The sequence below is a fragment of the Paramisgurnus dabryanus genome, chromosome 20 (assembly GCF_030506205.2).
Source record: "Paramisgurnus dabryanus chromosome 20, PD_genome_1.1, whole genome shotgun sequence".
NCBI classification, from domain to species: Eukaryota; Metazoa; Chordata; class Actinopteri; order Cypriniformes; family Cobitidae; genus Paramisgurnus; species Paramisgurnus dabryanus.
Window position 1 is genome coordinate 1,441,830 of NC_133356.1, and position 24,947 is coordinate 1,466,776.

General features: G+C 35.8%; 1 protein-coding gene across 1 annotated transcript in view; it reads right to left on the reverse strand.

The window, feature by feature from the left end:
* eys (eyes shut homolog) overlaps positions 1 to 24,947 on the reverse strand; it is a 251,099-nt gene that overhangs the window by 189,664 nt on the left and 36,488 nt on the right. The gene's annotated exons all lie outside the window — the stretch shown is intronic.

Genomic DNA, 24,947 nt, shown 5'->3' on the forward strand with positions numbered 1-24,947 from the left:
AATGTGTGCAGGGTTTTAAAAACCAGGCGATGTGAGTACAGTACGGACGCAGTCTTCTGATTAACAACATTTCATCACATGCACCAGACCACACTACAGCCTTAAGTCTCAACTTTAAAACATTTAGGGTCGATTCACACCGGTTGCATGAGCGTCTCAGCTGCGTGGCGTGTCCGTTTTTATTTAGGCTTCCATGTTAGCAGGTTTGACCATGCACACCGCCTGCATGACACGCACGTCTCAGGCGCGGCTCGAGCCGCGCCAAAAACGCATGCATGCTACTGTAGGAATAGGACCCACGCCTATTTTTCACGGCACACGCAAGCATCCTGGAAGCGTTTCCAGCCAAAATATATGTCACCTATAGCAACAGCAGCGCGTCAGCGCCGAATCAGGCATGCTCCTGGCATGTACAGACACAGAAAACGCAACGCAGCCGCAACGCAACTGACACGCTACAGATACGCCACACAGCCGGTGTGAATCGGCCATTACCCCTTACCCAGGGTCACATATTGGCTCCAAATCTATATATATGTATATATATGTATATATATGTGTATATATATATATATATGTATATATATGTATATATATGTGTATATATATGTATATATATGTATATATATGTGTATATATGTGTATATATGTGTATATATATATATGTATATATATGTGTATATATGTGTATATATGTATATGTATATATATATATATATATATATATATATATATATATATATATATATATATATATATATATATATATATATATATATATATATATATATATATATATATATATATATATATATATATATATATATATATATATATATATATATATATATATATGCACCTAAATGGTACATATTAGTACCTTTTAAAAGGTACTGACCTAGTGATGGTGAGGGACCATTTATTGAGCTTTTTTCTGACAGTGTACAAAATAAAATGAGGACTACAGCTACATCTGTACTGGCAAGAAAATGACAAGAAACCAACCCACAAACAGTAAAATAAAACTGGACCACAGAGCACAATGCAAAAAAAGACTCTAACTTAGTATTTTTCTCTTGTTTTCAGTACAAATATCTAAAGGTAGTCTAGCCTAAAACAAGTTTACTTTTACTTAAACACTTAACTCAAGAAAAATCCCCCACTGGCAATTATTATTACTATTTGCTTGTTTTAAGCACAAACTCACTAAAATTATAATTTTAAAACTAGACATATTTTCTTAGGTGATTTCGCTCATCAATAAAATGCATCTTGATTTAAGACTTTTTTTTTATATTTGTACTGAAAACAAGACACAATTCTAAGAAAGAAAGACATTTTTTGCAGTGCATAAATAAGTTTAAATACTAATCTAATTTACATTCATGTTGCATACAGTATACTGGTGTTTTATAAAGGAGTATTAGATGACAATATATTGAGTTCTCATCTGTGTAATATTGAAGTATTCTACTGAATGGTTAAAGTAAACCATTAAAAAAAGTAAACCAAGTAAAATGAACACTAATGTAACAATTCTTGTCATACGGTAAGATTATAAAGTAGCCTTAATGAAGATAGCAAATCTCAGCTTATGTAGTCTACCGTAGGACAAATGTACTGAGTAAAGTAAATTCAACAGTACATGGTGTTCCACTGCAACTTTACAGGAGAAAAATACTGCCTGAGAAGAGAGCGAGCGAGCTAAAAGCAAGAAAAACTTTTAATTGCATACTTTGGTGTCTGGGCAGATCTAAGAACAGTTTGTGACATCGTTGAGATCTTTTTTGAAAGTCTCTCTTTATCTGAGAAGCATGAAAACTTCAGCACAGGTCTTAAACTGACCTCCATTTCTTCTTATCTCTGTCTGGTAGATGTTTTATCAAAACCCTTCTTAAGCAACCTTATTTGGATCAGTCAGCTTGGTATCGGACACTGAAAGGTATCTTCTAGTAATGGAAGAAACACCAAACCAACACCAATAAAGTAACGCAGACAGTGAGGTCCTTATACAGACTAAAGCTGGGTCCAAAGTTATCCTGACACATACACTAAATGGACAGCGGCCACGTCTGTTCTGTGTGACAGGTGCCAGTAGTTGGTATTTATTGCTCAAAACAAGAAATTTACTTAAATGTGAGCTAATGACTGCTGGAATACAAAACATAGACAAAGCAGCACTCGCATAGCAGTCTCACACGAATCTGAATTTGTGATATATCTGTAATGTCGTACCTTTTTTAAAATATTCACGTATTGGAATGAGAGATGAAAACAATGAGGCGAGTGTTTTGTCTGTTCCCTCGACTTCATGGCTTCCTGACTTCCATTACTCTTATTGTGCTGAATCAGCCAAATAAAGGCGACAGTGACTTACTTTAGCCAACCATGCACAAACACACCAAAAAACAGATCCTATAGCTTTAGTAAACAAAAAAGTTTGAAATCTTCAAAACACTTTACTTGATACAATAATTTAACAATTAAATGTTGAAAAAGCAGAATCATAATTTGGATTCCTCCTGCCGAAAAGCCTAAAAACTGAACTCCAGGTAATATGCAATACAACAGAGTAAGGGCTTTTTGCCAGTAATTAATGTACAGTAATATGGCAATTTTAATAGAGAAATAAGACTTACATCTAGAACTACAGTAAGGTTGATACAGTATCTTACATTCCCTTTTTTAACAACTATCATGGGTTTCCTTTTACCATCTTTGTTATTACTCCATATAAACCTCTGGTGGAGAGGAGAACACTGTGTACACAAAAGGTCCAAAGAAGATAAAGAGGCTATACAGCATCTAAAATAAAAGAAACCTAAAAACACTTATTTCTGCACTACAAAAAATGACTTTCTTACTCAGTATTTTGTCTTGTTTTCGGTAGAAAAATGACCTAAGAAAATAAATCTAGTGAATTTGTGCTTAAAACAAGAAAAAAAAACTGCCAATGGGGTTACACTGCAAAAAAATATTTAAGAATTGTTTTATTATTTTTGTCTTGTTTTCAGTTAAAATATCTGAAAATTCTTAAATTAAGATGCTTTTTCTTGATGAGGAAAATGACCCAAGAAAAAAAGTCTAGTTTTTAGACCAAAAAATCAAATTTAAGTGATTTTGTGCATAAAACAAGCCAAAAAATCTGCCAATGCGGTAAGCAAATGTTTCTTGAATTTAGTGTTTAAGAAAAATGTTCAAGATTTTTTTTCTTTTTAGCTAGTTTCAAGCACAAATTCACTTAAATGTGATGTTTTTGTCTTAAACTAGTAATTTTGCTCATCAAGAGAATACATCTTAATTTATGACTTTTTAAATATTTGTACTGAAAACAAAACAAAAACACTACGTTTTTTTTTTTTTGCAGTGAAAAAACAAAAACACCGTTATTTCGGTGCACACTGATACAGTATATTAATATATATATATATATAATTTGCATTTCAAATTTTACTATAAATGAGGCAACTCTGCGTTGACAACTACAAGAGATAAACGTAGCTTATTTTTAGGTCTTTATTTTCCTTCATCTACACCAGACATGATAGAAAATCTGAATAAATATTGTTTACATGCAGCACTTAGCGCTGAATCCCTCTCTGGACAGATATAAAGCCTTTTGCTAGATTAATTCAAGAGAAATCAAGTCTTGAAGACAAATCAAGACAAGTGATTCTACTCTATTTCACAAGAGATGTCCTTAATACCTACATCTAAATGTCTCTGTGTAAATACAGTATACTGTACAAGTCCTCTGTAAACAGCAAACCCCGCTGGTACTGTAGACTACATGAGCTGAAATAGACAGACAGCCCTCAGAATCAGTGGATTTACAGATAGTTGATGTGAAAACATCCAACACACATTTATTTAACTGTTAGAGACTCGCACCCATGTCAGAATTTCTTTTATTTTAATATTAAGGGGTAATATTGATTTTCATGAGCATGTTTTTTCATGTGCTGGCCATATATGTCAGATACATCAATCAGATCAATAAATTGTAAAAAGGCTTCCATGTAAATAATTAGAATGGTGACATTTAAAATCCATTTTACATCTAATACAAATCTATCTGTGAACAACACACAATACATCATAACGCCACATGTTAGGGTAACTCACCACACCTTTGAAAGAAGGGAACAATGTGCCTGAACAACACTAAACACTGGAGCCATCTTAAATTCTGTGTCACATGATTGAAAGGTCACATGACTACACAATGAAGTCAGATAAATGATTTCCAAAAACCCAGTCGATCAAAACACTCAAATCTACTGGATGTCACATTTAATGCCACATATGTATGATCACATTAGCAATATATTTTCTTTAACAGAATTTACTTTCCAAGGTCTACAAAGACTTCGGTTTGGTCTACAGCCCTCTACTTCCCAGATATATGATGTTAATATAAGAGTTTTTGACTAACCTCCGTCTACAGTAATACATTAAAAAGGGCATTTTTGTCGCCATGCCTTTGAGATGCTGTTAGTTTCATCCAGGAGTCAAATCCCATTTGCTTGGCCTTTGCTGAGGACAGCTTCCTTAATCTGGCGTGAACTTTCTAGACAATGTGAGCTACAGTAGGCTGTCATTGAATCACAAAACACTTAACCAGCTACACGATCAGAGCTTGTTACGTATATGAAGACGGGACTTCGCTGAACAAAGAAGACATCAGCGTATAAAGAAATGTAAACTGTGTGAACAATTATGCGTTATATTGCACACTGTAAACACAACCAAGGCTTCAAAAATACAGGAAAAAACTGCACCTTTAACATCATAACACAAACTCATTAATCAAATCCATAATAAATAGATAAGTCTAATCAGGTTTGATCCAAGGGAACACATAAAATTATGATAAATTACGATGAAAAAAAACAATAAGTAGAATTTACTTTTTACTTAAAAAATAGTTTTTGCACCAAGATTTTTTCAAGTAAATTTCACATATTTTGAAATTAAGAAAATCTAATTAACTAAGTTAGGTAAAATTATGTGATATTTACTTAAAAATGTGATATTATTATTCCAAAAATTTGTAGGCTTAATTCTTTAATGAAATATTCCTGATTTAATCTAAAATGTCCTCTTTTCTTTACATATTTATTATTATATACCACATTATGATGAGTAAATAGAGACTGATCTCAGTATTAATATTAGCACAGCAGTTAACACACATCATGATTTTCATTGTGTCACCTACAGTCTAAACACAAGATAACTACAAAACTCAAAGAAGAAACAGAAACTCTTTTAAATCGTAAAGAAAATTAACATTTAAAACACATAAAATAGCGTTTAATTTCACATGTTACTCTATAAATTTAATCCCAAGCAAAGCAAGCTGGCCTAAATCATTTATGTAGTTTCAACACAAAATTATTAGGGTTATTTCCTTCTTACAAATTTAAGTGGATTATACACATTATCTCAATAATGTGTTTATTTAGAATTACTTAAATTACATTTTATGTTATTTTAACTCATATTTTGGTAAAAAACAAGAATTAAATTTTTTTAAAAGCGTTTACTCATCATGACTACCCCTTAGTCAAATGGGTTGGCATGTTTCAATTTCATTTAAAGATCGGATGGGGACCTTTACATACCATAGATACCTTCACCTTGGGCCCCCAATTTGCTAAATCCTCAACTGTGGGTAACATACTTATGCCGCAATAGTTAGCCTGTCTGGAATACAATTTGATTCCTAGAGAAACAAAATATTTAACTGCACAATATGTCTTAAGTGTACAATTATTTACCCAAAACAAGTTATATAGGTACTAACTAGAGGTACAAAACAGTAACCATAGGTGTACAACACCAGTGATGGCCAGTTGTAGTCTAAATTAAAATGTACAGCTTTCTGTCTACAGTAAATAACAAACATGTTTTGCTCCATATTTTAATCATTTGTTGTCACTGTTTGTTGCATTTTTGCCCTAAGCTCCTGTTAATCATTGACCTTTGCACTTTCATAAGCGCCATCATTTCAATGTCTGCCATTTACCGAGCTGTCCTGGATAACCAAAGGTGTTGTTACCGCTAACCCCGGATTTCCACCGACTGCGGAGCGGCTGCAGATCAGCTCCGCTGCGTTACGTCTCCGCACTCTGCCGTCCGCCAATACCCACCAGTTCCGTTTTTGTTGCAGAGCGGCTGCGTGCTGAAGTGACGAGGTCTCGCAAATTCACGTGATGATCGCGCGATACCTAGTTCTGTCTCTGCCCATTATGCCGTTGAATTATGATGTTTTTACAAACCAGCCCAGATCACAACACGAGATCTCGCGTAGACAGAGCAGTACATCAAATCCATCCAAAATTAAAAAAATAAGAAGGCTGCTAAAACATTTATATATGCTTTATCTTTAATGTATTTATTTGAAACTCCCCTGGCTCTGTTCCTGTCTATTATTTGTTGTTTCTGTATTAATGACTTTATTTGTGTGTGTTTGTAATGTTTGTATTGCAAAGATTTAATAAAAAAACACGAGTTCTCGTGAATTCAGGTATGATCACGCGATAAAGTCATGGCTCCGCCCTGCGGAGCTGTCCGGCATCCGTCAAAAATAGAAGCTCTGCGTATTTGTGCCGGAGGGCTGCGGATGGCCGGAGCTGTGACGGATTCGGAGCGCAGTCAGTGGAAATACACACATTGACTTGAATGGAAACCGATTGACTCCGCCGCCGTTCCGCAACGGATCCGCAGCCGTTCCGCAGTCGGTGGAAATCCGGGGTAAGAGGAAACGTCCAGTGGGAACACCAGTTCAGGTGTGAAGGGATAAACCACGTTGCACATGATCTCTGACTACTGATGTGTGTTAACTAAAAACAATGTCAATCTTTAGTTTCATGATTCCACAGAGTTTCACGTGGCCTCTGGAGACAAAGTCAACTCAACAGCTCTCACTATAACTCAACACTCACTACAACCATCATGATTTTAACAGCTGTCGAGCCACAAAGCTGTCCACGTGTGGGCTGAAGAGGTGCGAAACATCTCATCACTGGACGCTAGTGCACTTTGAAACCATTCTCTGCAATGATGAATCACTTTTCACCATCTGCCAGCCTAAAGAAACAATCTAGATTTGCCAGGAGAACGCTACCTGCCCGACAGCATAGTGCCACCCGTACTTTCAAGGGAGACGAAATAAATCTTTTTACTGTTTGGGCAAAACCCTTAAGCTTCACACAGGATACATATTAAAAAACAGCTTTAAAGAGCATAATACATGACTTTATGTTTTTAAAAGTGTCTTGCTTTTTGAGACATGACCTCGTGACATAAAGAAGAAATGGTTTGTTTGCTGGGGAAGCTTCAACCTCAACATCAGTGCCAAACATCACTAACGCTTGCAGCTAAAGGGAGATAAAACTCATTTCAAGCTTTTTGTGCTATTTTCTTCCTCTGGATTTAAAATGTACATTGTGTTAACGTGACAGGTTGTGATGTGGCAATGTACTGTCCATGATGATGCATCAGCAGAGGCGTCATGCCCATTCAAACTAAGGGTGGCACGTGCCTCCTCTGATTTAGCAGTGGATGAAGTGGATTTTGCATTCAACCTTACAATGAATGAAGCATCTTTTTATCTGTTACTTTATTTTATATTCATGAGACTGCATGTTCTTATCCAATGATAATATGTTGTGCTTAATTATTAATAACAGCACATGAGGCATTCATGGATCACAAGCGTTTGTTTTTATAGGAGTATAAATGCATTGTGTTTTTCCAACGATGCTGTCAGGGCAAAATTTCCAGAGGACTTTTCCATCTCTTCAAATACAGTACTGTCATATTTCAACCATAACAGTTCTACTTGACTTTTGTTTTAATTAAATATTCATTATATTAAGTACCGCTGTTGCCTGGAACTCCTCGACCTTCTTCTTAAAACGTCCACACCCATTAAAGTTGCATTTTGCAAAACGATAGATAGTGATGAAGACGATCAGAAAGAGGGGATTTCAATAAATTGAAATAGCATTTTTACTAGAACTATTAAAACATTTTACTACTGAAATAAATATTGTATAATAGATTTTTTTATTGAACATCTGTTATGAAAATCACACTAGGCTCCTTACAGTGTGTTCTGGGATAGTCATAGTCTTACAACTGAAGAATACAAGTAATGCTACTTTTGATTTTAGCCAAAGTTTGGATATCTTCAGGCCATTTTCAGTCGGGCAGGTCCAAGACTGCAGGTCTTTGAAAAAAGCCTGTTAGCCTGGAAACAAATGTCCACTTTACCTTTCCACTGCAGATCAAATATGAGCAAAAGTGAAAGTATTTTTCAGTTTAATTAACAGTAAACATGCACAGAAGAGCCTTTTTAATATAATTTTTATTATAAGTTATAAAGGTAGAAGCTAAACAGAACATGCAGGCCTCAAGATTTCTGCCACCAGAAATGCTTTCCATTGCATTATCACGCTAGAAAATGACTATCATTAGCTCTGTCACAGGCCACGGCGGCAGGGTGCCCATGACTAATGCTGGACCATCAGCACTATCGGTGTGGGCAAATTCTCATCATTCCTCAAACTGACCATGGAACCATTTTCTACCTCTCCCCATGTCATAAAATCTGACAATTATTCTGACTTCATTAATAATGCATAGCAGTCCTCGCCTGCAATCAAGGTTTAATCAGCAACGTGTCTCACAGGTAGACCGTCGACTGAGCCAAGAAATTATTGGCAAATTGTAAGGATTTATTTCCCCCCTCGACTTAATGACATAAATGACTCGAGGTAATTTAGTTGGTTTAACAAGCAGGACGATGTTATCAAACCCAAGAGCTGTTGGGATACGCGGCTGCTGCCTTGGAAACAATGCGATTAATCAGGACCATTGATTTTTCGCCACGTTTAGATTTAATCGGGCAGCAAAACAAAAGCAAACAAAAACACATAGCTAGCTAACTAACTAAATAACTACAACAATGAGAAACCGATTAAATGACGTTTTAATCTAAATAGATTAGGTGATTTGATTTTTGTCTAATTTTCCCTCCCATCCAAACTAAATATGCAGAAACAAATATAAGCAATTCACACTTGTATGGATTTTCTGCAGAAGTGGTTTAAAAAAATAATGTACAGCTGTGCAATGAGAATAAAGCTATACACTTTAAGAAAAGTGTTTGCACAGAGCAACTCATTACTAGTTAATATAACAAATAAAAGTTGAATACTTGTAATGAGGCAAACACACCAAATGCGAATTCAACAATTTGCATTAGTAGATTTCAAAAACACAAAAACACAGATGCTATGCTATCCCATGACATGCTGTGTCTATTCTGTTTTGTTCTATTCTATGCTATGCTATGATATGTCTATTCGTTTCCATTCTACACTCACCTAAAGGATTATTAGGAACACCATACTAATACTGTGTTTGACACCCTGCATTAATTCTACGTGGCATTGATTCAACAAGGTGCTGATAGCATTCTTTAGAAATGTTGGCCCATATTGATAGGATAGTTGATGGAGATTTGTGGGATGCACATCCAGGGCATGAAGCTCCCGTTCCACCACATCCCAAAGATGCTCTATTGGGTTGAGATCTGGTGACTGTGGGGGCCATTTTAGTACAGTGAACTCATTGTCATGTTCAAGAAACCAATTTGAAATGATTCAAGCTTTGTGACATGGTGCATTATCCTACTGGAAGTAGCCATCAGAGGATGGGTACATGGTGGTCATAAAGGGATGGACATGTTCAGAAACAATGCTCAGGTAGGCCGTGGCATTTAAACGACGCCCAATTGGCAATAAGGGGCCTAAAGTGTGCCAAGAAAACATCCCCCACACCAATACACCACCAGCCTGCAGTGCGGTAATAAGGCATGATGGATCCATGTTCTCATTCTGTTTACGCCAAATTCTGACTCCACCATCTGAATGTCTCAACAGAAACCGAGACTCATCTGACCAGGCAACAGTTTTCCAGTCTTCAACGGTCCAATTTTGGTGAGCTTGTGCAAATTGTAGCTTGATTTTCCTGTTTGTAGTGGAGATGAGTGGTACCCGGTGGGGTCTTCTGCTGTTGTAGCCCATCTGCCTCAAGGTTGTGCGTGTTGTGGCTTCACAAATGCTTTGCTGCATACCTCGGTTGTAACGAGTGGTTATTTCAGTCAAAGTTGCTCTTCTATCAGCTTGAATCAGTCGGCTCATTCTCCTCTGACCTCTAGCATCAACAAGGCATTTTCACCCACACGACTGCCGCATACTGGATGTTTTTCCCTTTTCACACCATTCTTTGCAAACCCTAGAAATTGTTATGTGTGAAAATCCCAGTAACTGAGCAGATTGTGAAATACTCAGACCGGCCCATCTGGCACCAACAACCATGCCACGCTCAAAATTGCTTAAATCACCTTTCTTTTCCATTCTGACATTCAGTTTGGAGTTCAGGAGATTGTCTTGAGCAGGAGCACACCCCTAAATGCATTGATGCAACTGCCATGTGATTGGTTGATTAGATAATTGCATTAATGAGAAATTTAACAGGTGTTCCTACTGTAATAATCCTTTAGGTGAGTGTATTCTATGCTATGTTATGTCTATGCTATGTCCATTCTATGCTATGCTGTTCTATGCTACACTATTCTATGTCTATTCTATTCTATTCCATTCTATTTTATTGTTTAAGCATATTAAGCATATGAACATTGGATCAGCCAGTGGCTAGGGAGGAACAATTTGTTCAACCAACCAATAGAAAAGAGGAGGGGGAGTGATCAGGAAACTTTAATTAACTTTAATTGGTGCTATTAGTGGTGCAGAACTTACACAGTTCACCTTTACAAGGACAAACTTACATGGATAGCATGTCTTAGTAAATGTTCTTCTTGGATCAGTAAGAATGAAAACTCTACTTTATTATTTAAATAAAAACAAACATGCGATTCCAATCAATAGTAAAACAAATCTATTTTACAAGGTGACAACAGAATCTCATTTATTGGTTTTCAGACATGTGACGCTGGAATTATGTGTAAGATTTTATTCCGTCTTTTTTCTGGATAATCGTATGTGTTTATACAACTCACATCATACAAATTCATACAAAAGCACTACAACATAAAATAAATACATTTCTTGTGAGTTTATATTGGAGATTCAGATGGTATCTCTACATGTTTACATCTAACACTGCATGAACGATCTATCTATTATTTTCACAGATGATAAAATGCGTTCATTCAGCCGATTGTAATGTTTAAGGTGCATCACTGCAACAGTGCTTTTATGATACCTGGATCTGCCTCATAACATACAGCACAAATATAAAACATATAATTAAATTTGCTTCTCAACATAAATTATTAAACCTAATGCACTGCATGGATCAGCAGAGTTTACATGGGATTCTGGAAACCTAAAAGCCTTGGGGAATATGCCATGTTATCTACTATAGGGCTTCAGGATTACAGATGTTGTATCATGTATGAAACACAAGTGTATAGATAAATATGTGACTTGTGTTGGCAAAATGAATAAATGAGTTACTTATATTTTGACATTCTCTATTAAAAAAATACTTGAAAACAATGTTTGATTTGTTTGAATCTGATAAAAAATGACCAAGTTAACGGAGTCAGCAAAGTCAATTTTGAGAGAAATCCAGATTTTTTAAGGTTTAAAAACAAAATTGCTGCATCGCTATCTTGATATCATAGTAAAACTAATAGATTTAACACACAAAGTCAAAACAATATCTATAGAAAAAATGTTAAATTTTTTTGTTTGATTGACACCTTTAAGATGTACTATATGTAAGGATCTAATATAATTGTACACATCAGATATTTTTACCCAACAGTAAAGCAAACATTCATTTAAAACATAACAGCTTGAGTTCTTGTCAAAACAGATATTTTTAAAGGGGACATTTCACAAGACTTTTTAACAATGTAGAATAAATAATTGATGTCCCCAAAGTACGAATGTGAAGTTTTAGCTTAAAATACCATATAGATAATTGATTAGAAAATCGCTTGATCTTTTTTTGACATTTTCTATGTTGATAAAAGCACTGGGGACCCAATTATAGCACTTAAACATGGAAAAGTCAGATTTTTATGAAATGTCCCCTTTAAAACTGTAATTCTGTGTATATGTGTTTCAGATCTGTCAGTCAGCACAAGGAAGACTGTTTTCAAGTCTTATCTCTCATCAAGCAAGTCTTGCACTTTATTTTATAATTCCTGCATCTTTTAAAACTGAAACCATGTGCATGTGGATGGACACACATCTTTGTATTAGCTGAGCATTTGGGACGGTACACCTCTCAGAAAACATACAAATCATGATCAGTTTAGATGTTTAATGACTGTTTTGATCAGGGGTCTCCAACTTTTTCGTGAGCAAATGCTACCACAATAAATAAAAAGAAATGGAGGGCTACTTTTGTGATGCAGTCTAATCAAAACTTTTTGTTTTCCTTGGTGATTTTATTTTATTTGTTGAAATGTTTTATCATTGTTTAAAATGTTGACATACTTAAAAGAAGCAAAGCTAATATAAAAATATGTTATTAATAAATATTAAAATTGAGGCTATTAATAGAATGTACTTTGGCGGGCATCTCACAGACTTCGTACGGGCAACCTGATTTAGCATCTGGATAGCTAGACGAGGGCTTAATGTAGTTATTTTTATGAAAACCTCAATCTTTATTTATACTTTTCTTTTTGCCTGTAGCTTAGAATTAGACAGAGTGCATTGCCAGCACGAGTATCACTTAAAGCTGCACAGTGTTTGAAGAGTTTGGTTCCAAAACAAGATTATTTTTGTCAAATTATGTTTATTATCATATGTTTTTATGTTTTTAATATGTTTTATTGTGCTACTGAGCTGTATTATTTTTTTAGGTATACAGGTTTAAATCAAAACAAACCAACTGTGGTTGATTGATTTTAATTGGAATAGAAAACTTTTAAGAATGGAGTTATCTCATTTTTGAACCAAACTCTTCATATGTTGGTTCAGTAATTTGGTGTAAATTTTCATGCACTTTGTACATTAACTGACCACATGCACTGTAAAAGTAGGTGAAATGGAGTGTAGATAGGTTGAATGGACTCTACCAATTATTTTTTGACAGAACGCAGTTCCTAACCGAAGCCCTGGACATCACACTTGTTCTCTAGTAAGCGTCACCTGTGCACATTTTGCTCCCCACACCGAGTTATGTTCTGGCTAAAGCTGATTTATATCTCTTTTGATTTATCTCAGCCAGATTCCTGCCAAAGTGTGCAGAGCAGAACAGAGTCATTACTACAGTCCCCTCGGTTAGTTTAATCCCACAGGCAATTAGGATTTGTAGGACTTTGTTTTCCACTCAAAAGAAGCTTTACAGGGTTGTTATTGATTCTGAAAGCTCCGCGGGCACACGCGGACTCAACCCACTGGATCATTTAATCATGTTTAATAAGAGCCAGTCATTGCCTTTCTGATTTATTGCATTAAGCGAGCCAGTGACAAATTCAGACATGGCCCAGATCAAAGCAGAAATCATTTTAATCCACATGCGATCGGACCACACAATCACGTACACAAGCCATCGAGAGCTATCTATCTTACAATCATATTTGTTCGTAAACAGCCCAATACATTATATGCTTCTGCTTTTCTCTTCGTTTGTTTAAAAAAAAAAAGGTTTGGATAAATTCTTATTCAAGACGGCAAATTTACACACGATTACAAAAAACCGAACGCCATTTTAAAACCTAACAAACATTGTAGAATCATCGTATAGACGTAGTTGTGTGAACTGTCTCAGATGTCCACAGCAACAACCATTAACAAGCCAGACACAGAGAGCTCACGGTTAACAACCTTAGTGTATCTTCTTTATCCATGAAGAAATGTCACCCTATTAGGACGCTGTGGGAGACTCAGCATGTTATATAGGAGGGACTTTGTCACTTGCAGCGAGAGACCCATCATTACTGAGAAACCCTACAACGCTGTCACCACAGCTCTGGATATAAAACAAGGGATTAGTGAAGAGTCAGAGGAATACTTCATTATTACCGGTGTGTTTTACATGACAGGTGTGTGCCGTTGTGTTCAGCATTATGCCTTATGGGTTCACAGCAAAACGATATATATTTACAGCATATAACAATCATTTTAAATCTAGACCCTGTCCCAGACGGCAGCCTCAAATGTCAAAGGTAAAATGTGTACTTTAGGTTTGTAAAAAGACATTCAACTCAATTCCTGCTGGGGTGTTTATATACAGTTGCTTGTATATAAGAGGAAAAACAATCATTTATAAAACCTTTTAATAGAAACTATAACTTACCAATACAACTGTTATATTTAGGGCTCAATGCAAATCATTTTTTATGGTTCAGGTTTTCACTTGCCCTGCCAAAATTTTCACTGGCCCCAATAAAAAAAATTCAGTGTCTGTCACATATTTAAAAATAATAAATCAAAAGTCAAATATAATTGTATACATATACAACAGACATGTTCCAACGAAAAAAGGCTCCCAACTCTTCTGTTTTACCTGTAAACTGACAACAAACTGTGCAAAATATTGCATTGTTTCTTTCGTCGTGTTTTGCCCAAGTAAATGTCTGCTTCCAAGATGTTAAATTATATATATATACTATATATAATATAAATATATTTGAGTGACTAAGGGTGAAGAACTGACCGGGCAAGTGACAATACTTTTTACTGACCTAAACGTCTCTTACACTTGCCCCGGGCCACCGGGCAGTCCTTTATGTTGAGCCCTGTATATTGTATGAAAAATAACCCGAACACTTTACAGTAAGGTTATAGGCCTGCATTAGCATTAGCTAACATGAACTAAAAATGATCAATATACTGTAGTTACATATTGTGACTCGTGCTGGTAAAATGAGTCTGAATGCACACCATCAAATTTTGAGCTAGAGGCAAAAGAAAGGATAAATGAAGAGTTTGGTTCAAAAACGCGATACAGTAAGCACCATAAAAAAATGAGTTTTCGAGAAAAATCAGTATTATATCAAGCCAGTATTTAAAAGTAAATTTAGAATTTTACGCAAAATACAATATCCGCCGAGTTATTCTTTTATCTTTTCTCCCTTTTTTTTCAAACTCCAGTCCTTCTCCTCTGCAGATAAATAAATCCACTCAACAAATCACAGCGCTCCATTCCAAGCACTGTACACAACAATAGCGACGATTATTGTACTTTGTGATCAACAAAAAACAAAAACAAAATAATACTTTGATGGCATTGATAAACCTGTGGTGGTTTTCTGTAATGGGAAAGAAACGTAAGCCATTATCATCTAATAATTTACATGAGAGGCACGCAGGAGATGGAAAAATACCAGTTGCTTGTTCTCCCGAAAGCATCAAGCTTTATTTTTTTTATCTGTGTATATCACTAGTCAACTTAATGAATATAACATGGCAAAGATAAAAATGCACATTTATTGATTGATTTAATAGATTTATAGCATTTTGAAAAAAAATATTGCATTTTGTGGAAAAAAATCATCAGTTTTTATAATAAATCTATGAAAATCAAATTATGGATTTGAATTTTTTATGTTTTTATAACCTAAATATGCTATGTGAAAGTTTGTAACAGAAAATAGTGGTTTTCATCTCGTCACTTTCTTGGTATAGAAAACACTTTTTTACCCAAATTAGTCAAAAAGGATTTATTGTGTTTTGGAACCACACTCTTAAAATAATTATAGATAGATCGAGATATAGATGAAGGTTTTCATAAAAATAAGTACATTAAGCCCTCGTGCACCGATCTCAATGCTCTAAATAATCATTAAACGTCTAAACTGATCTTTACATGTATGTTTTCTGAGAGATGTACATCATAAATGCTTAACTAATAAAAAGATGCTTCTCCATCCACTTCAGCGTCTGATATTTTGGTTCCCGTTAAAAACATGCAGGAATTAGAAAATAAATTGCAAGACTTGCTTGAGAGATAAGACTTCTACACAGAATTAAACTTTTAAAAATATCTGTTTTGAGAAGAATTCACGCAGATAATCTGTTATGTCTTAAGTGAATGTTTGGTTAACTGTTGGGGATCTGATGTTTTAGATTATATTAGATCCTTACATTACAGTAGATCTTAAAGCTGGCTGTCTCAATGTCAATCAAACAATAAGAGAAAGAAAAAAGTTGAACATATATTTAGATATTGTTTTTGACTTTGTGTGTGCTAATCTATTAGTAAATCTATTAGTTTTGAGGTGATTTTAAGGTTTGTGCCCCGCTCTCCCCTCTATTTGATGATGAAGCTTTATTTTATGATGATGATGAAGCTTTATTTTATGATGATGATGAAGCTTTATTTGTCATTGTACAAGTACAACGAAATTTTTAAATCAGTCCTAAAACTGCAGAAAATGACTGAGGAGCCACTGATTCTCGAATGAAACATCCAGGAAAAATTATGGTAATGTGTTTGAAAACTCACTTACAGTACAATAAATAAATTAGTTGGGGGTTCAATGTCCCGCTGTATACTGTATATTGTGTGAAACACTGCACAAATGCAAACGCACTAGCATTAAAGTATTTTGCAAGCGCATTACACATTAGCTATAATAAAATGTAAAAATACAGAGTTTGATGATTTTCAACCACAGAAACAGATCCTCAAACTCCATCAACAGCTCAAAATGTGATGGTGGGCGTCAATCCGTCCAAACAGCCATCTACACTGAGCCATTCTGTAATTTAGCCAATAAAAGAAGACATTTTGCTCCTGGATGTTTCATTCGAGAATCATGGCTTCTCAGTCATTTTCTGCAGTTTTAGGACTGATGGCGAAGGATGGATGGTTTGATTTACAGTCGTTACAGCTAAATCGTAACGGATGGTGAGACCTTTCATCACCACAATCTATAATACGTCAAATTTGGTCGAATGCCAGACAAACAGCATAACTATATGATCAAAGCACATAAACTGTCTTTGTTTTATATACTGTATAGACTTCAAATGATCCATCACACAATCTTAATGTTTGTGGCTTAAACGCTGTGAACACAGCATATGTTGTGTATTTATATCTCAGACTAAACATCATTATGATGGACGCTCATGCAGAAACATCTAAGCGCCTAGACTTTGGTTGTCCTTGAAGAACAAGTGTGTATATGAGCTAAGATCTCATTTACATAGGACATCACAGGCAATCTCTCATTGAGACATATGTCAAGAATAAGTGCAGGTAGACTAATGAAGATGCTGTTATTGATAGGATGAAACGGATCGCTATAAAATCATCAGCTGTAGATGAAATGTTCATTTGCGGTGCAGAATGATGATAAAAGGGATTTCGGCTCTTTAATCTTTGACTCTTGTGGAAAACACCACTTTGGTGCTGGCAGTTTACGGTCAAGAGATATATAATGTGTTTAATACGTTTGCTATAAATATAAAAGGAGGTCAGGGCGTTCTGAGAACGACTGCTAATAACATTCTAGCTGACAAATGAAACGTGTAAGAACGTTCCTGCCAAGAACACAATGTGAATTCAATGCAACATTGACCCTTCACTGTGTTCCTGTAACTTAAACACCAGAACAATGACATGACAAGGTCATGCGATTTATTTCCCAGTATTAGAAATGTTCACTTGATGCAAAAATGTTACAAATTAACATTTGTCAAGTGCAAATTAACTGCAATCCCATGACGCAATGCAAAAAACAAAACTACAAAAAACTGACTTAAAGTTATGAGAGCAATTCCAGCGTTATGTATGTTAAAACTTGAAATGTAATTTTACAGAAAATGCATTTATCACCAATATATTGAACAATCTGATGATAGAGTCCAGACATCAGAAAAATATCAGTCTCTCTCTATATATATATATATATATATATATATATAAATATACTCATGTTTTCTGTTTTAGATGAAGGAAACATGAATGCGTTATGGATGTGACAACAAATTCCCCAGCCTTTTGGGAGACAACAAACGTTGTAAGAATTCTGTGAATTAAAATGCACAAACCAGATGCAATAATACTCAACAAATGGAGGAGGTACAGCTCTAAAAAAACAAGTATTATTTATTTTATTTAAATTCTTTTCTGTGCATTTTGTAATAAAAAACAACATGATGGATGTGACAATTCTGAAATGTCCACACACACTTGACTACAGAAAATAATAATAAAAAGTTGTAAGAACTTTAACAGAGACTTTGCATGGATATTTAAACCACCAAATATTGACATCTGAGTTTTACTTTTCATGCTAAGGTTGACATTGCATGGAACTGTCCATTATTTTCTCAAAGAACTCACAGACCTTTATAAGCCAATCATGTCGTAAATGCACAACACAGTCCCAAGCCAATCATTATTGACTATCATGAGCTGTGACAGTGTAAAAAATGTCATGCCTTTAAGACCCCTCAGAAAAGCACTACAGCATCTACTATATTCTAAAGAAGTGTTACCAATATATAATACTAACAATGATTTTATTGTGGCAGTGCTGCTATTTTTGAATGAAATTAGAAACTATGGGTGTAGTTACAGCATCCACCAGCAGGGGCAAACTGGGTCACACTTGACCCCTCGTTCAAAAGCCTGAAATCACTTCTTACTCAGATGCATTTCATCTTTTTCAACGGCGACGCTAAACAGTAGAGTATTTTACTTCTCAACTATTTATGCACCGCTTTGACAGATTTCTTAAGGCTTGTTAGTTGAGCTCTAAAAGGGCAAATTTCCAAGAGAATGTTAATGGCTTTTTATATGTTTTGGGAGCAGTCGACATCCTGGCTGAGATTTATGAAGCCATTGATTCTTCCTCTGGCAGACTACCTGCCGGTTTGTATGCTAATAGACTGAATCTGCACATAAAGGCTTGTTGTGCCGATCTATATCACATTTGTCTGGTGGTGCAGATATACTGTCCGCATGCCACTGACAGACGAGCATATCGATATCCTTTGTTATAAATAAAACACAGCCATTCACAGTAACTAATATTTGATCAATATCTCAGAGGAACAAGGCCAATGGATGCACGTTGCCAAATAATTAAACAAATTACGGTAATAACAACCTCCAATGGGCAATGGGTGTCAATATCTAAAACATCGGCAAGCGTTATCAGTTTCCCCATGTGCTCGATCGCCATTAAAACAGAGATGAAGAGAATGAGACTACACCAGGGGTCATGTGCAACCTTTTGTGCTGATCCAGCTTCCAATTTACAACCTTTCGTCTTCCCTTATAGAAAACTCCTACAATCTACATTTATGCATTTTGCAGATACTTTAATGCGACATAAATTGTGTGTGACAGAAGCTAGATGTCTTCTTTGGTCCAAAGAAATGTACCAATCCCAAAATGACCCAAATCACTTTTTACTCAACCATGTGCATAAATTAGAGATGCAGCGATACCGATACTGGTATCGGGTATCGGCCTCGATACCACATTTTCTAAAGTACTCGTACTCGTTAAAAGTCCCCCGATACCAGGGATCGATACCACGGTCTGAGAAATGTCTATGTTTGAGCGGCGTGTAAGGGGTTAATGCCTCTTGTGTTGTCCAAAGAGGCAGAGTTTACAACAAACTGGAAAACTAGTCCCTTGTTTTTTTGTTAAATTATATGACTAAAGCTGTTACCTGTAAATTTAAATCATGTTTTTTATTAAGTACTCGGTATCGGTATCGGCAAGTACTGAAATGCAAGTACTCGTACTCGTACTCGTATTCCAAAAAAGTGGTATCGGCGCATCCCTAGCATAAATAATTTTTTATGACTCGAGAAAAATCTGACAAAATTAGACCTGACTCGACACAGTGGCAATTTATTTGAACTGGACCTGAATTTAAACGGCACCGACGTGTGTGCAGTCTGCAGCCCGCACGCAACAGAAAGAAACCCAGGTACCCTCGCAACCAATTTGGCCGCTGCTCCATTAATTTTCATTTGCTATCTGATGACGACACCACGGTGCATTTAAAAGTGATTGACAGGTCTGGCTCAACGAATATTAATCTAACGCCAGCCACACAATGCCGCAGGCACTCTTAGCAAACAAAGGAGGGGTTGGAAAAGGACTCGCGATTCCCTCAAGCGAGATAGATTGGGTCTTTGGGTCTGGTCATTTTAAATGATCTGAGACCATTAATATTATTCCCGACCCGTGTCCGAGGCACTTGTGAAACTTTTAGACCCGAACACGCTCGGGTCTTGGGTTGGACCTCAGGTTTTCGGATCTAAGCACACTAGTTTGGAAAGGGCTTTCTCCATCTGGCAAGCTTTAATCTGATTAGAGCTGTGAGTATAGGGCGGACAGCTGGACCTGGAAACAAAGTCATGTTTATAAGTCACCAGATTGATAAAATGAATGCTGCAAATGAAATACGTCTACATGAGAATACTACAGCTTGACCCTAGCTTGACTTATCTAAAGTGAAGTTAAATGAGATTCAAAAAAAGACAACCACTGTCAATGTCCCACAATCAAGCATAAATCATAATAGTGTGAACACATCAATCAACCTAACAATCTCTTCAGCTCAGGCACCTGTTTGGGAAAGAGTCATTAATGGACAACTCACACTTCCGCCAAAACCACGCAAGCGGTATTTAACACCCAATTGTGCGTGCAATTCACCGGGAAGTTAATGAAGCATGAAGGAATGTCACACATGTAGTGCTGCCTTTTCCAAATGGGATTTCTGACACAATCTATGGCTCGGAGCGATTCGCACTACACAAAATCAACACACAGTCAAATATTGTTGAGTTTCCATTCATATTTTTAAAAACTACTTCTCTTGTTGAAAATGTTATGTTTTGCAAGTGCCTTTGTGTCTCTGTATTGTTTAAATCTCCTATCCTTTAACACTTAAACTGTATGTAACCTAACACATCTAAAGAACTTTAAAACATCAAGATTAAGAAGAAATGCCTTACAAACACATTGATCCAGAGGCACGTTATTTATATACAGTAGAGACGTGCAGCTCATTCATTCGTGCTCATCATGAACAGGCTGGATTTATAATAAAAGACGAAACAACAGAAATGGAATGATGCACAATAGTCGTTTTACCTCGATTTCTCTTGTTTTTGTAAACGTTTAAATCAAAAAGCAATATTAGGTTATATATATATACAAGAACTTTGTTTAGTGATTGTTTTTAGCATGACTTGGAGCTAAACTGAATGAAATAACATAGCCTTATTCATGGCCAGTGTTCACATATTTGGCAGATTTAATTTAAACACAATTCTTCAACATCTTTCTGTTATTTTCTCCTGATCTTTAATGTTAAAAGCGTTTCTTATACATGATGATTATTGTGTCTTACAGACTGTGGTATCATGCCAGTAATAACCTGCCCACGCTGAATAATGTGTCATTTAATTACTATTTACGTGCTGGTCACTAATTGTTGTACAAAAACAAACCTTAAAGAAAAATAATAAGTTCAGACCTTGTCTTTTAGAAATAAATCAGAGACGTCATTAACACTAACCTGAACATTCTCACTTCATACATTTACCTAGCCTGACGTTGTCATACTCAATTCTAGTCAGAATTTGAGTCTGATACCGCTCCATTGAGCTATAATTATGAGGCGTGTCTCAACCGAAAAATGCCTCTGCACTCAATTGGATAGACCTACGACCAATCAGAGCAACGGGGTGTGAGACGTATGTTGAAATGACGTATTTGCAGCTTGACCGAACTGCTAGTTATTTCGCTACGACACACACTACAAGTCTGAGTTTGCGAACGTACATCAACACCTACTATGTTTACAACATTTCATTTATATCACATTAAGTCATACAGTAAGACTATCTCTTACCATTTGTACATTAGTTGAACTTCATCCACGACGATACCCATTACGTTTGCTTGTTATATCCATCTCGTCGTGCACACCGAGTTGCATCGCCGTGATACCCATTTTAGTTGCTTCTTTAACTTGATCTTTCATAAGTGCGACAACTTTTGTCGAATCCCGTAGGACGGCAAAAACATCAACAAATGCCTTGCTCGCGTTTCTCTGTTCCTCTTTTAAAATCAATGCTCTGTCGATATCTTTTAGAACAGACTCAATGTCAGAGTCCACACATCTGATTTCTACCGCGGCAGCCATTTCGTTGTAAACAACAGATTCAACACACGCGCTCTTTGGTGACGTGGTTGATTTACGTTACTGATCATCTGTCCATCATCATATAAAGCCCGCCCTGACAATTTGATTGGTTCGACCAGCTTTGGGTCGAGCATAGTAGCAACTCAACGGTGAAACTCCAGACCGATCTTCCCGTTCCTCAAAATGTTGTGGGCGGGGCTAAGATCGGCTGGCACCCAGGCTAACATTTACCCAAAATGTCAGAGTAATTGCTAAAACATTAAACACTATGTCTAAAGGGGATTTTTACAATGTGATCTGGCAACACCTGAGGCCAGCAGCGTTTCACGGCTGCTTGAGTCAATCTCCATCCTTTTATGCTAAACTTTACAGTAAACTTTTGAAACATAATTATATATTGAGATGCCAATGTGAGTCATTTTAAATTACAAATTAGTCATTCAGATAATTTCACATTTTATTCTTTAATATGAAACATTTACTGAGGTCCGCACCTTGATGGCCTCATACAGTAACTGGCTACGGCCATGCATGCGTCCATACAGTATACAGGCCAGATGAAGGATTGTAAGAACAAGTATTTGTTTGTATAAGTGTAGGACAATGAGAGGTCTTTCTCTCTCTCTCTCTCTCTCTCTCTCTCTCTCTCTCTCTCTCTATAGCAGGAGGTAAATCAATGCTTTACAGTTTTTCTCAGTCACTCTGGATCATTTCTCAGATCAGGAATTCATTTTTCAAAACACAACATAAAGCAAATTATTATTCTTTTGGACAAATTGCAAATTCTTTGATACGATCCTGCAGATGGTTATGTACAAGTGTCTGCTGTTTGCTACATTCTCATTTGCTCATGTCATTTTTATTCAAATACATTATACTGGTTTCTGTTGGATGAGTCTTCAAAACATTTAGAAATGAGTTCATCACATAAATCATGACATGCAGAATGGTTGACCTATTTGTCATAATCTGTTTTTACATTTATTTTATTTCTTGTAGACTTTTGTAAATGTAAACTGAATTGATAAATTGCTGAATGTGAATAAATGTGTGAAGTGTGAGATGACAGTATAAGATATTCTGAGTGATTATTTGATACGCTGGGAGGAAAGATGTGGATTTTGTTTTGTGGATGATAATCTGCCTGGGACATCAGGAGATACATTTAGTTGAGAATTTATTTATTTTACATTGCAGTGAACATTTCAAGTTTGTCATTGTGTATTTGTACTGTAAAATATAATTATTCAATACCACAATGTGTGTAACTCCCTTACAGAAAAAGTAAAGGTGTAAATGTGAAATCTTCTCTTGCAATTAAATATTTGGCATACATGAATGAGTAACTTTCTACTGTTAAAACGGGAAAAAGTGCAGCCATGTTTATTTACAATCAACATTATCAAAACTGTAGCCATAAAGTTCACATCAGAAAATACTGACATCTATAATTGTGTACTCTTGTTATATTGACATGTTCACTGACATAAAAAAAATACTTTTGGGAAATAAACTAAGGATTTTGAACAAGTGACAGACTTTTGCAGGACATCCACAATGTTCTGCAGTTTCTAAAAATTGTTCAGAGAAATGCACAAATTATTTTACTCCTGTTTTATTCTTTTTAACATTTTAAACTGTTTTTATTAAAATCAAATTTATTTTCTTTAATTGTTATTTTAAATTCTCATGTATCTTTGTTTTTATTGTGATTTTATCGTGTATCTCTTATTTTTACATTTTCTTTATTATATATTGTTATATAAAAAAATTAACTTGCCTTGCCTATTAACACAATAAGAACAATTGGTTCTAGGAAGAACAATTGGGCAAACTTCACACAAAAAGACCTCCTGACCCAGGCAAGACTCAAACCGGGGATGAAAGGCAACAATTTTTGCTGTGAGGTAACAATGCTACTCACTGAGACACTGTGCTGCCCGCAAGGACATTGATTATTATAAATCTAGATATTTTCTAAAACATATGGAGAAATAGTAATGCACATACTGTAATGCAAACTGGTGGTTAATATGATTATATCCTAGTATATTAAAGAAGATGTCCTTGTGTCCTTTTAGAAAACATCAATTTGAACACAGCTGTTATTTATGGGCACCTATAAATAGTTAGTATCCCTAAATAACATCAACTAATCACTGCACTTTTACGATTTCTCCTCATTTAAAAAAGCATTCGTACACGAAATCACACAAATATTCACAGTGTGGTGGGCAGTCGTACGCTTTCATTGTCCAAGGGCTTTGATTTAAAGCTGGCTGAGGGTTTCCAGACAGCTCTTACTTTCTGTCATTTCCTGAAATGTGGCTGACGGAAAGCTCTACTTGTTAGTTGCTTTACAGGAGTATGCGGAGACTAAATCCATCACTGCCACCAAGTCCACTAAGTCAACCAATCTGTTGTACATCAGCGGCCCAGTAGAAAGGACTAGGAGAGACATTTTTATGCTGCCTTCTGCCAATTAACCAGGATGACTTGAGAGGGATTAACCCAAGATCCAACCCAGCAACATACAGGATACACGCACCAACCGAGAGACCGTCACTGTGATGAATGGCCATGATAATTGCTTTCATTTCTTGATGTGTACAGTATATTATGATGCGCTGTTTTGTTATGCATTCTTCTTTCTTATGGTACCGTGCATCCCAAAATAGCCTCCCAACCCCTTTTCAATTTTGATATCTAACTGGATTTTTGAGCTTCTAACCTGATCAAGTCCTCCAACATCACA